The sequence below is a fragment of the Hyperolius riggenbachi genome, chromosome 4, assembly GCF_040937935.1.
Source record: "Hyperolius riggenbachi isolate aHypRig1 chromosome 4, aHypRig1.pri, whole genome shotgun sequence".
NCBI classification, from domain to species: Eukaryota; Metazoa; Chordata; class Amphibia; order Anura; family Hyperoliidae; genus Hyperolius; species Hyperolius riggenbachi.
In genome coordinates this window covers 500,974,559-500,987,095 of record NC_090649.1, presented here as the reverse complement: position 1 = coordinate 500,987,095, position 12,537 = coordinate 500,974,559, and positions in this window count along the sequence as shown.

The window sequence follows — 12,537 nt, the reverse complement described above, 5'->3', positions numbered from 1 at the left end:
GGGACACTGCTCTACTCTACCGCTCAATGGGCTGCGGTAATTTACCGACCTCCAAGGGCAGCTGGGGAAATGTTTATGAATTAGCACACAGACCGGGAAAATACCGAGTGCGGTATTTTCCCGACAAGATTTTTGTTATCGCACTGCTGTTTATGAATCGAGGCCATAGTCTAATGTCCTACCATATTATTATTATGTATTTATATAGCACTGACCTCTCCTGCAGCGCTGTACAAAGTACATAGTCATGTCACTGACTGTCCTCAGAGGAGCTCACACTCTAATCCTACCATAATCATAGTCTAATGTCCTACCATATTATTATTATGTATTTATATAGCACTGGCATCTCCTGCAGCACATTACAGAGTACATAGTCATGTCACTGACTGTCCTTAGTGGAGCTCACACTCTAATCCTACCATAGTCATAGTCTAATGTCCTACCATATTATTATTATGTATTTATGTAGCACTGACATCTTGTGCAGCACATTACAGAATACATAGTCATGTCACTGACTGTCCTCAGAGGAGCTCACACTCTAATCCTACCATAGTTATAGTCTAATGTCCTACCATATTATTATTATGTATTCATATAGCACTGACATCTTGTGCAGCACATTACAGAGTACATAGTCATGTCACTGACTGTCCTCAGAGGAGCTCACACTCGAATCTTACCATAGTCATAGTCTAATGTCCTACCATATTATTATTATGTATTTATATAGCACTGACATCTCCTGCAGCACATTACAGAGTACATAGTCATGTCACTGACTGTCCTCAGAGGAGCTCACACTCTAATCCTACCACAGTCATAGTGTAATGTCCTACCATATTATTATTATGTATTTATATAGCACTGACATCTCCTGCAGCACATTACAGAGTATATAGTCATGTCACTGACTGCCCTCAGAGGAGCTCACAATCTAATCCTACCATAGTCATAGTCTAATGTCCTACCATATTATTATTATGTATTTATATAGCACTGACATCTCCTGCAACACATTACAGAGTACATAGTCATGTCATTGACTGTCCTCAGTGGAGCTAACACTCTAATCCTACCATAGTCATAGCCTAATGTCCTACCATATTATTATGTATTTATATAGCACTGACATCTTCTGCAGCACATTACAGAGTACATAGCCATGTCACTGACTGTCCTCAGAGGAGCTCACACTCTAATCCTACCATAGTCATAGTCTAATGTCCTACCATATTATTATTATGTATGTATTTATATAGCACTGACATCTCCTGCAGCACATTACAGAGTACATAGTCATGTCACTGACTGTCCCCAGAGGAGCTCACACTCTAATCCTACCATAGTCATAGTGTAATGTCCTACCATATTATTATTATGGATTTATATAGCACTGACATCTCCTGCAGCACATTACAGAGTACATAGTCATGTCACTGACTGCCCTCAGAGGAGCTCACAATCTAATCCTACCATAGTCATAGTCTAATGTCCTACCATATTATTATTATGTATTTATATAGCACTGACATCTCCTGCAGCACTGTACAGAGTACATAGTCATGTCACTGACTGTCCTCAGAGAAGCTCACAATCTAATCCTACCATAGTCATAGTCTAATGTCCTACCATATTATTATGTATTTATATAGCACTGGCATCTCCTGCAGCACATTACAGAGTACATAGTCATGTCGCTGACTGTCCTCAGAGAAGCTCACACTCTAATCCTACCATAGTCATAGTCTAATGTCCTACCATAGTATTATTATGTATTTATATAGCACTGGCATCTCCTGCAGCACATTACAGAGTACATAGTCATGTCACTGACTGTCCTCAGAGAAGCTCACACTCTAATCCTACCATAGTCATAGTCTAATGTCCTACCATATTATTATTATGTATTTATATAGCACTGACATCTTCTGCAGCACATTACAGGGCACATAGTCATGTCACTGACTGTCCATAGAGGAGCTCACAATCTAATCCTACCATAGTCATAGTCTAATGTCCTACCATATTATAATTATGTATTTATATAGCACTGGAATCTCCTGCAGCACATTACAGAGTACATAGTCATGTCACTGACTGTCCTCAGAGGAGCTCACAATCTAATCCTACCATAGTCATAGTCTAATGTCCTACCATATTATAATTATGTATTTATATAGCACTGGCATCTCCTGCAGCACATTACAGAGTACATAGTCATGTCACTGACTGTCCTCAGTGGAGCTCACACTCGAATCCTACCATAGTCATAGTCTAATGTCCTACCATATTATTATTATGTATTTATATAGCACTGACATCTCCTGCAGCACATTACAGAGTACATAGTCATGTCACTGACTGTCCTCAGAGGAGCTCACACTCTAATCCTACCATAGTCATAGTCTAATGTCCTACCATATTATTATTATGTATTTATATAGCACTGACATCTTCTGCAGCACATTACAGGGTACATAGTCATGTCACTGACTGTCCTCAGAGGAGCTCACACTCTAATCCTACCATAGTCATAGTCTAATGTCCTACCATATTATTATTATGTATTTATATAGCACTGACATCTCCTGCAGCACATTACAGAGTACATAGTCATGTCACTGACTGTCCTCAGAGGAGCTCACACTCTAATCCTACCATAGTCATAGCCCAATGTCCTACCATATTATTATGTATTTATATAGCACTGACATCTTCTGCAGCACTGTACAGAGTGCATAGTCATGTCACTGATTGTCCTCAGAAGAGCTCACACTCTAATCCTACCATAATAATAATATGGTAGGACACTAGACTATGACTATGTATTTATATAGCAGTGACATCTTCTGCAGCACTTTACAGAGTACATAGTCATGTCACTGACTGTCCTCAGAGGAGCTCACACTCTAATCCTACCATAGTCATAGTCTAATGTCCTACCATATTATTATTATGTATTTATATAGCACTGACATCTTCTGCAGCACATTACAGGGTACATAGTCATGTCACTGACTGTCCTCAGAGGAGCTCACACTCTAATCCTACCATAGTCATAGTCTAATGTCCTACCATATTATTATTATGTATTTATATAGCACTGACATCTCCTGCAGCACATTACAGAGTACATAGTCATGTCACTGACTGTCCTCAGAGGAGCTCACACTCTAATCCTACCATAGTCATAGCCCAATGTCCTACCATATTATTATGTATTTATATAGCACTGACATCTTCTGCAGCACTGTACAGAGTGCATAGTCATGTCACTGATTGTCCTCAGAGGAGCTCACACTCTAATCCTACCATAATAATAATATGGTAGGACACTAGACTATGACTATGTATTTATATAGCAGTGACATCTTCTGCAGCACTTTACAGAGTACATAGTCATGTCACTGACTGTCCTCAGAGGAGCTCACACTCTAATCCTACCATAGTCATAGTCTAATGTCCTACCATATTATTATTATGTATTTATATAGCACTGACATCTCCTGCAGCACATTACAGTACATAGTCATGTCACTGACTGTCCTCAGAGGAGCTCACACTCTAATCCTACCATAGTCATAGCCTAATGTCCTACCATATTATTATTATGTATTTACATAGCATTGACATCTCCTGCAGCACATTACAGAGTACATAGTCATGTCACTGACTGTCCTCAGAGGAGCTCACACTCTAATCCTACCATAGTCATAGCCTAATGTCCTACCATATTATTATTATGTATTTACATAGCATTGACATCTCCTGCAGCACATTACAGAGTACATAGTCATGTCACTGACTGTCCTCAGAGGAGCTCACACTCTAATCCTACCATAGTCATAGCCTAATGTCCTACCATATTATTATTATGTATTTACATAGCATTGACATCTCCTGCAGCACATTACAGAGTACATAGTCATGTCACCGACTGTCCTCAGAGGAGCTCACACTCTAATCCTACCATAGTCATAGCCTAATGTCCTACCATATTATTATTATGTATTTACATAGCATTGACATCTCCTGCAGCACATTACAGAGTACATAGTCATGTCACTGACTGTCCTCAGAGGAGCTCACACTCTAATCCTACCATAGTCATAGCCTAATGTCCTACCATATTATTATTATGTATTTACATAGCATTGACATCTCCTGCAGCACATTACAGAGTACATAGTCAAGTCACTGACTGTCCTCAGAGGAGCTCACAATCTAATCCTACCATAGTCATAGTCTAATGTCCTACCATATTATTATTATATATTTATATAGCACTGACATCTCCTGCAGCACATTACAGAGTACATAGTCATGTCACTGACTGTCCTCAGAGGAGCTCACACTCTAATCCTACCATAGTCATAGCCTAATGTCCTACCATATTATTATTATGTATTTACATAGCATTGACATCTCCTGCAGCACATTACAGAGTACATAGTCCTGTCACTGACTGTCCTCAGAGGAGCTCACACTCTAATCCTACCATAGTCATAGTCTAATGTCCTACCATATTATTATTATTATGTATTTATATAGCACTGACATCTTCTGCAGCACATTACAGGGCACATAGTCATGTCACTGACTGTCCATAGAGGAGCTCACAATCTAATCCTACCATAGTCATAGTCTAATGTCCTACCATATTATAATTATGTATTTACCGTATATAGCACTGGCATCTCCTGCAGCACATTACAGAGTACATAGTCATGTCACTGACTGTCCTCAGTGGAGCTCACACTCTAATCCTACCATAGTCATAGTCTAATGTCCTACCATATTATTATTATGTATTTATATAGCACTGACATCTTCTGCAGCACATTACAGAGTACATAGTCATGTCACTGACTGTCCTCAGAGCAGCTCACACTCTAATCCTACCATAGTCATAGTCTAATGTCCTACCATATTATTATTATATATTTATATAGCACTGACATCTCCTGCAGCACATTACAGAGTACATAGTCATGTCACTGACTGTCCTCAGAGGAGCTCACACTCTAATCCTACCATAGTCATAGCCTAATGTCCTACCATATTATTATTATGTATTTACATAGCATTGACATCTCCTGCAGCACATTACAGAGTACATAGTCATGTCACTGACTGTCCTCAGAGGAGCTCACACTCTAATCCTACCATAGTCATAGTCTAATGTCCTACCATATTATTATTATGTATTTATATAGCACTGACATCTTCTGCAGCACATTACAGGGCACATAGTCATGTCACTGACTGTCCATAGAGGAGCTCACAATCTAATCCTACCATAGTCATAGTCTAATGTCCTACCATATTATAATTATGTATTTATATAGCACTGGCATCTCCTGCAGCACATTACAGAGTACATAGTCATGTCACTGACTGTCCTCAGTGGAGCTCACACTCTAATCCTACCATAGTCATAGTCTAATGTCCTACCATATTATTATTATGTATTTATATAGCACTGACATCTTCTGCAGCACATTACAGAGTACATAGTCATGTCACTGACTGTCCTCAGAGCAGCTCACACTCTAATCCTTCCATAGTCATAGTCTAATGTCCTACCATATTAATATTATGTATTTATATAGCACTGACATCTTCTGCAGCACTGTACAGAGTACATAGTCATGTCACTGACTGTCCTTAGAGGAGCTCACACTCTAATCCTACCATAGTCATAGTCTAATGTCCTACCATATTATTATGTATTTATATAGCACTGACCTCTTCTGCAGCACTGTACAGAGTACATAGTCATGTCACTGACTGTCCTCAGAGGAGCTCACACTCTAATCCTACCATAGTCATAGTCTAATGTCCTACCATATTATTATTATGTATTTATATAGCACTGACATCTCCTGCAGCACATTACAGAGTACATAGTCATGTCACTGACTGTCCTCAGAGGAGCTCACACTCTAATCCTACCATAGTCATAGCCCAATGTCCTACCATATTATTATTATGTATTTATATAGCACTGACATCTTCTGCAGCACTGTACAGAGTGCATAGTCATGTCACTGATTGTCCTCAGAGGAGATCACACTCTAATCCTACCATAGTCATAGTCTAATGTCCTACCATATTATTATTATGTATTTATATAGCACTGACATCTTCTGCAGCACTGTACAGAGTGCATAGTCATGTCACTGACTGTCCTCAGAGGAGCTCACACTCTAATCCTACCATAGTCATAGTCTAGTGTCCTACCATATTATTATTATGTATTTATATAGCAGTGACATCTTCTGCAGCACTTTACAGAGTACATAGTCATGTCACTGACTGTCCTCAGAGGAGCTCACACTCTAATCCTACCATAGTCATAGTCTAATGTCCTACCATATTATTATTATGTATTTATATAGCACTGACATCTCCTGCAGCACATTACAGTACATAGTCATGTCACTGACTGTCCTCAGAGGAGCTCACACTCTAATCCTACCATAGTCATAGCCTAATGTCCTACCATATTATTATTATGTATTTACATAGCATTGACATCTCCTGCAGCACATTACAGAGTACATAGTCATGTCACTGACTGTCCTCAGAGGAGCTCACACTCTAATCCTACCATAGTCATACCCTAATGTCCTACCATATTATTATTATGTATTTACATAGCATTGACATCTCCTGCAGCACATTACAGAGTACATAGTCATGTCACTGACTGTCCTCAGAGGAGCTCACACTCTAATCCTACCATAGTCATAGCCTAATGTCCTACCATATTATTATTATGTATTTACATAGCATTGACATCTCCTGCAGCACATTACAGAGTACATAGTCAAGTCACTGACTGTCCTCAGAGGAGCTCACAATCTAATCCTACCATAGTCATAGTCTAATGTCCTACCATATTATTATTATATATTTATATAGCACTGACATCTCCTGCAGCACATTACAGAGTACATAGTCATGTCACTGACTGTCCTCAGATGAGCTCACACTCTAATCCTACCATAGTCATAGCCTAATGTCCTACCATATTATTATTATGTATTTACATAGCATTGACATCTCCTGCAGCACATTACAGAGTACATAGTCAAGTCACTGACTGTCCTCAGAGGAGCTCACAATCTAATCCTACCATAGTCATAGTCTAATGTCCTACCATATTATTATTATATATTTATATAGCACTGACATCTCCTGCAGCACATTACAGAGTACATAGTCATGTCACTGACTGTCCTCAGAGGAGCTCACACTCTAATCCTACCATAGTCATAGCCTAATGTCCTACCATATTATTATTATGTATTTACATAGCATTGACATCTCCTGCAGCACATTACAGAGTACATAGTCATGTCACTGACTGTCCTCAGAGGAGCTCACACTCTAATCCTACCATAGTCATAGTCTAATGTCCTACCATATTATTATTATGTATTTATATAGCACTGACATCTTCTGCAGCGCTGTACAGAGTATATTGTCATGTCACTGACTGTCCTCAGAGGAGCTCACAATCTAATCCTACCATAGTCATAGTCTAATGTCCTACCATATTATTATTATATATTTATATAGCACTGACATCTCCTGCAGCACATTACAGAGTACATAGTCATGTCACTGACTGTCCTCAGAGGAGCTCACACTCTAATCCTACCATAGTCATAGCCTAATGTCCTACCATATTATTATTATGTATTTACATAGCATTGACATCTCCTGCAGCACATTACAGAGTACATAGTCATGTCACTGACTGTCCTCAGAGGAGCTCACACTCTAATCCTACCATAGTCATAGTCTAATGTCCTACCATATTATTATTATGTATTTATATAGCACTGACATCTTCTGCAGCGCTGTACAGAGTATATTGTCATGTCACTGACTGTCCTCAGAGGAGCTCACAATCTAATCCTACCATAGTCATAGTATAATTTCCTACCATATTATTATGTATTTATATAGCACTGACATCTCCTGCAGCACATTACAGAGTACATAGTCCTGTCACTGACTGTCCTCAGAGGAGCTCACAATCTAATCCTACCATAGTCATAGTCTAATGTCCTCCCATATTATTATTATGTATTTATATAGCAGTGACATCTCCTGCAGCAAATTACAGAGTACATAGTCATGTCACTGAGTGTCCTCAGAGGAGCTCACACTCTAATCCTGCCATAGTCATAGGCTAATGTCATATCATATTATTATTATTATTATGTATTTATATAGCACTGACATCTCCTGCAGCACATTACAGAGTACATAGTCATGTCACTGACTGTCCTCAGAGGAACTCACACTCTAATCCTACCATAGTCATAGTCTAATGTCCTACCATATTATTATTATGTATTTATATAGCACTGACATCTTCTGCAGCACATTACAGTACATAGTCATGTCACTGACTGTCCTCAGAGGAGCTCACACTCTAATCCTACCATAGTCATAGCCTAATGTCCTACCATATTATTATTATGTATTTACATAGCATTGACATCTCCTGCAGCACATTACAGAGTACATAGTCATGTCACTGACTGTCCTCAGAGGAGCTCACACTCTAATCCTACCATAGTCATAGTCTAATGTCCTACCATATTATTATTATGTATTTATATAGCACTGACATCTCCTGCAGCACATTACAGAGTACATAGTCATGTCACTGACTGTCCTCAGAGGAGCTCACACTCTAATCCTACCATAGTCATAGTCTAATGTCCTACCATATTATTATTATGTATTTATATAGCACTGACATCTTCTGCAGCACTTTACAGAGTACATAGTCATGTCACTGACTGTCCTCAGAGGAGCTCACAATCTAATCCTACCATAGTCATAGTCTAATGTCCTCCCATATTATTATTATGTATTTATATAGCAGTGACATCTCCTGCAGCAAATTACAGAGTACATAGTCATGTCACTGAGTGTCCTCAGAGGAGCTCACACTCTAATCCTGCCATAGTCATAGGCTAATGTCCTACCATATTATTATTATGTATTTACATAGCATTGACATCTCCTGCAGCACATTACAGAGTACATAGTCATGTCACTGACTGTCCTCAGAGGAGCTCACACTCTAATCCTACCATAGTCATAGTCTAATGTCCTACCATATTATTATTATGTATTTATATAGCACTGACATCTTCTGCAGCGCTGTACAGAGTATATTGTCATGTCACTGACTGTCCTCAGAGGAGCTCACAATCTAATCCTACCATAGTCATAGTCTAATGTCCTACCATATTATTATTATGTATTTATATAGCACTGACATCTTCTGCAGCGCTGTACAGAGTATATTGTCATGTCACTGACTGTCCTCAGAGGAGCTCACAATCTAATCCTACCATAGTCATAGTCTAATGTCCTACCATATTATTATTATATATTTATATAGCACTGACATCTCCTGCAGCACATTACAGAGTACATAGTCATGTCACTGACTGTCCTCAGAGGAGCTCACACTCTAATCCTACCATAGTCATAGCCTAATGTCCTACCATATTATTATTATGTATTTACATAGCATTGACATCTCCTGCAGCACATTACAGAGTACATAGTCATGTCACTGACTGTCCTCAGAGGAGCTCACACTCTAATCCTACCATAGTCATAGTCTAATGTCCTACCATATTATTATTATGTATTTATATAGCACTGACATCTTCTGCAGCGCTGTACAGAGTATATTGTCATGTCACTGACTGTCCTCAGAGGAGCTCACAATCTAATCCTACCATAGTCATAGTATAATTTCCTACCATATTATTATGTATTTATATAGCACTGACATCTCCTGCAGCACATTACAGAGTACATAGTCCTGTCACTGACTGTCCTCAGAGGAGCTCACAATCTAATCCTACCATAGTCATAGTCTAATGTCCTCCCATATTATTATTATGTATTTATATAGCAGTGACATCTCCTGCAGCAAATTACAGAGTACATAGTCATGTCACTGAGTGTCCTCAGAGGAGCTCACACTCTAATCCTGCCATAGTCATAGGCTAATGTCATATCATATTATTATTATTATTATGTATTTATATAGCACTGACATCTCCTGCAGCACATTACAGAGTACATAGTCATGTCACTGACTGTCCTCAGAGGAACTCACACTCTAATCCTACCATAGTCATAGTCTAATGTCCTACCATATTATTATTATGTATTTATATAGCACTGACATCTTCTGCAGCACATTACAGTACATAGTCATGTCACTGACTGTCCTCAGAGGAGCTCACACTCTAATCCTACCATAGTCATAGTCTAATGTCCTACCATATTATTATTATGTATTTATATAGCACTGACATCTCCTGCAGCACATTACAGAGTACATAGTCATGTCACTGACTGTCCTCAGAGGAGCTCACACTCTAATCCTACCATAGTCATAGTCTAATGTCCTACCATATTATTATTATGTATTTATATAGCACTGACATCTTCTGCAGCACTTTACAGAGTACATAGTCATGTCACTGACTGTCCTCAGAGGAGCTCACAATCTAATCCTACCATAGTCATAGTCTAATGTCCTCCCATATTATTATTATGTATTTATATAGCAGTGACATCTCCTGCAGCAAATTACAGAGTACATAGTCATGTCACTGAGTGTCCTCAGAGGAGCTCACACTCTAATCCTGCCATAGTCATAGGCTAATGTCCTACCATATTATTATTATGTATTTATATAGCACTGGCATCTTCTGCAGCACATTACAGAGTACATAGTCATATCACTGACTATCCTCAGAGGAGCTCACAATCTAATCCTACCATAGCCATAGCCTAATGTCCTACCATATTATTATTATGTATTTATATAGCACTGACATCTTCTGCAGCACTGTACAGAGTATATTGTCATGTCACTGACTGTCCTCAGAGGAGCTCACAATCTAATCCTACCATAGTCATAGTATAATTTCCTACCATATTATTATGTATTTATATAGCACTGACATCTCCTGCAGCACATTACAGAGTACATAGTCCTGTCACTGACTGTCCTCAGAGGAGCTCACAATCTAATCCTACCATAGTCATAGTCTAATGTCCTCCCATATTATTATTATGTATTTATATAGCAGTGACATCTCCTGCAGCAAATTACAGAGTACATAGTCATGTCACTGAGTGTCCTCAGAGGAGCTCACACTCTAATCCTGCCATAGTCATAGGCTAATGTCATATCATATTATTATTATTATTATGTATTTATATAGCACTGACATCTCCTGCAGCACATTACAGAGTACATAGTCATGTCACTGACTGTCCTCAGAGGAACTCACACTCTAATCCTACCATAGTCATAGTCTAATGTCCTACCATATTATTATTATGTATTTATATAGCACTGACATCTTCTGCAGCACATTACAGTACATAGTCATGTCACTGACTGTCCTCAGAGGAGCTCACACTCTAATCCTACCATAGTCATAGCCTAATGTCCTACCATATTATTATTATGTATTTACATAGCATTGACATCTCCTGCAGCACATTACAGAGTACATAGTCATGTCACTGACTGTCCTCAGAGGAGCTCACACTCTAATCCTACCATAGTCATAGTCTAATGTCCTACCATATTATTATTATGTATTTATATAGCACTGACATCTCCTGCAGCACATTACAGAGTACATAGTCATGTCACTGACTGTCCTCAGAGGAGCTCACACTCTAATCCTACCATAGTCATAGTCTAATGTCCTACCATATTATTATTATGTATTTATATAGCACTGACATCTTCTGCAGCACTTTACAGAGTACATAGTCATGTCACTGACTGTCCTCAGAGGAGCTCACAATCTAATCCTACCATAGTCATAGTCTAATGTCCTCCCATATTATTATTATGTATTTATATAGCAGTGACATCTCCTGCAGCAAATTACAGAGTACATAGTCATGTCACTGAGTGTCCTCAGAGGAGCTCACACTCTAATCCTGCCATAGTCATAGGCTAATGTCCTACCATATTATTATTATGTATTTATATAGCACTGGCATCTTCTGCAGCACATTACAGAGTACATAGTCATATCACTGACTATCCTCAGAGGAGCTCACAATCTAATCCTACCATAGCCATAGCCTAATGTCCTACCATATTATTATTATGTATTTATATAGCACTGACATCTTCTGCAGCACTGTACAGAGTACATAGTCATATCACTGACTGTCCTCAGAGGAGCTCACACTCTAATCCTACCATAGTCATAGGCTAATGTCCTATCATATTATTATTATTATGTATTTATATAGCACTGACATCTCCTGCAGCACATTACAGAGTACATAGTCATGTCACTGACTGTCCTCAGGGGAACTCACACTCTAATCCTACCATAGTCATAGTGTAATGTCCTACCATATTATTATTATGTATTTATATAGCACTGACACCTTCTGCAGCATGTTACAGAGTACATAGTCATGTCACTGACTGTC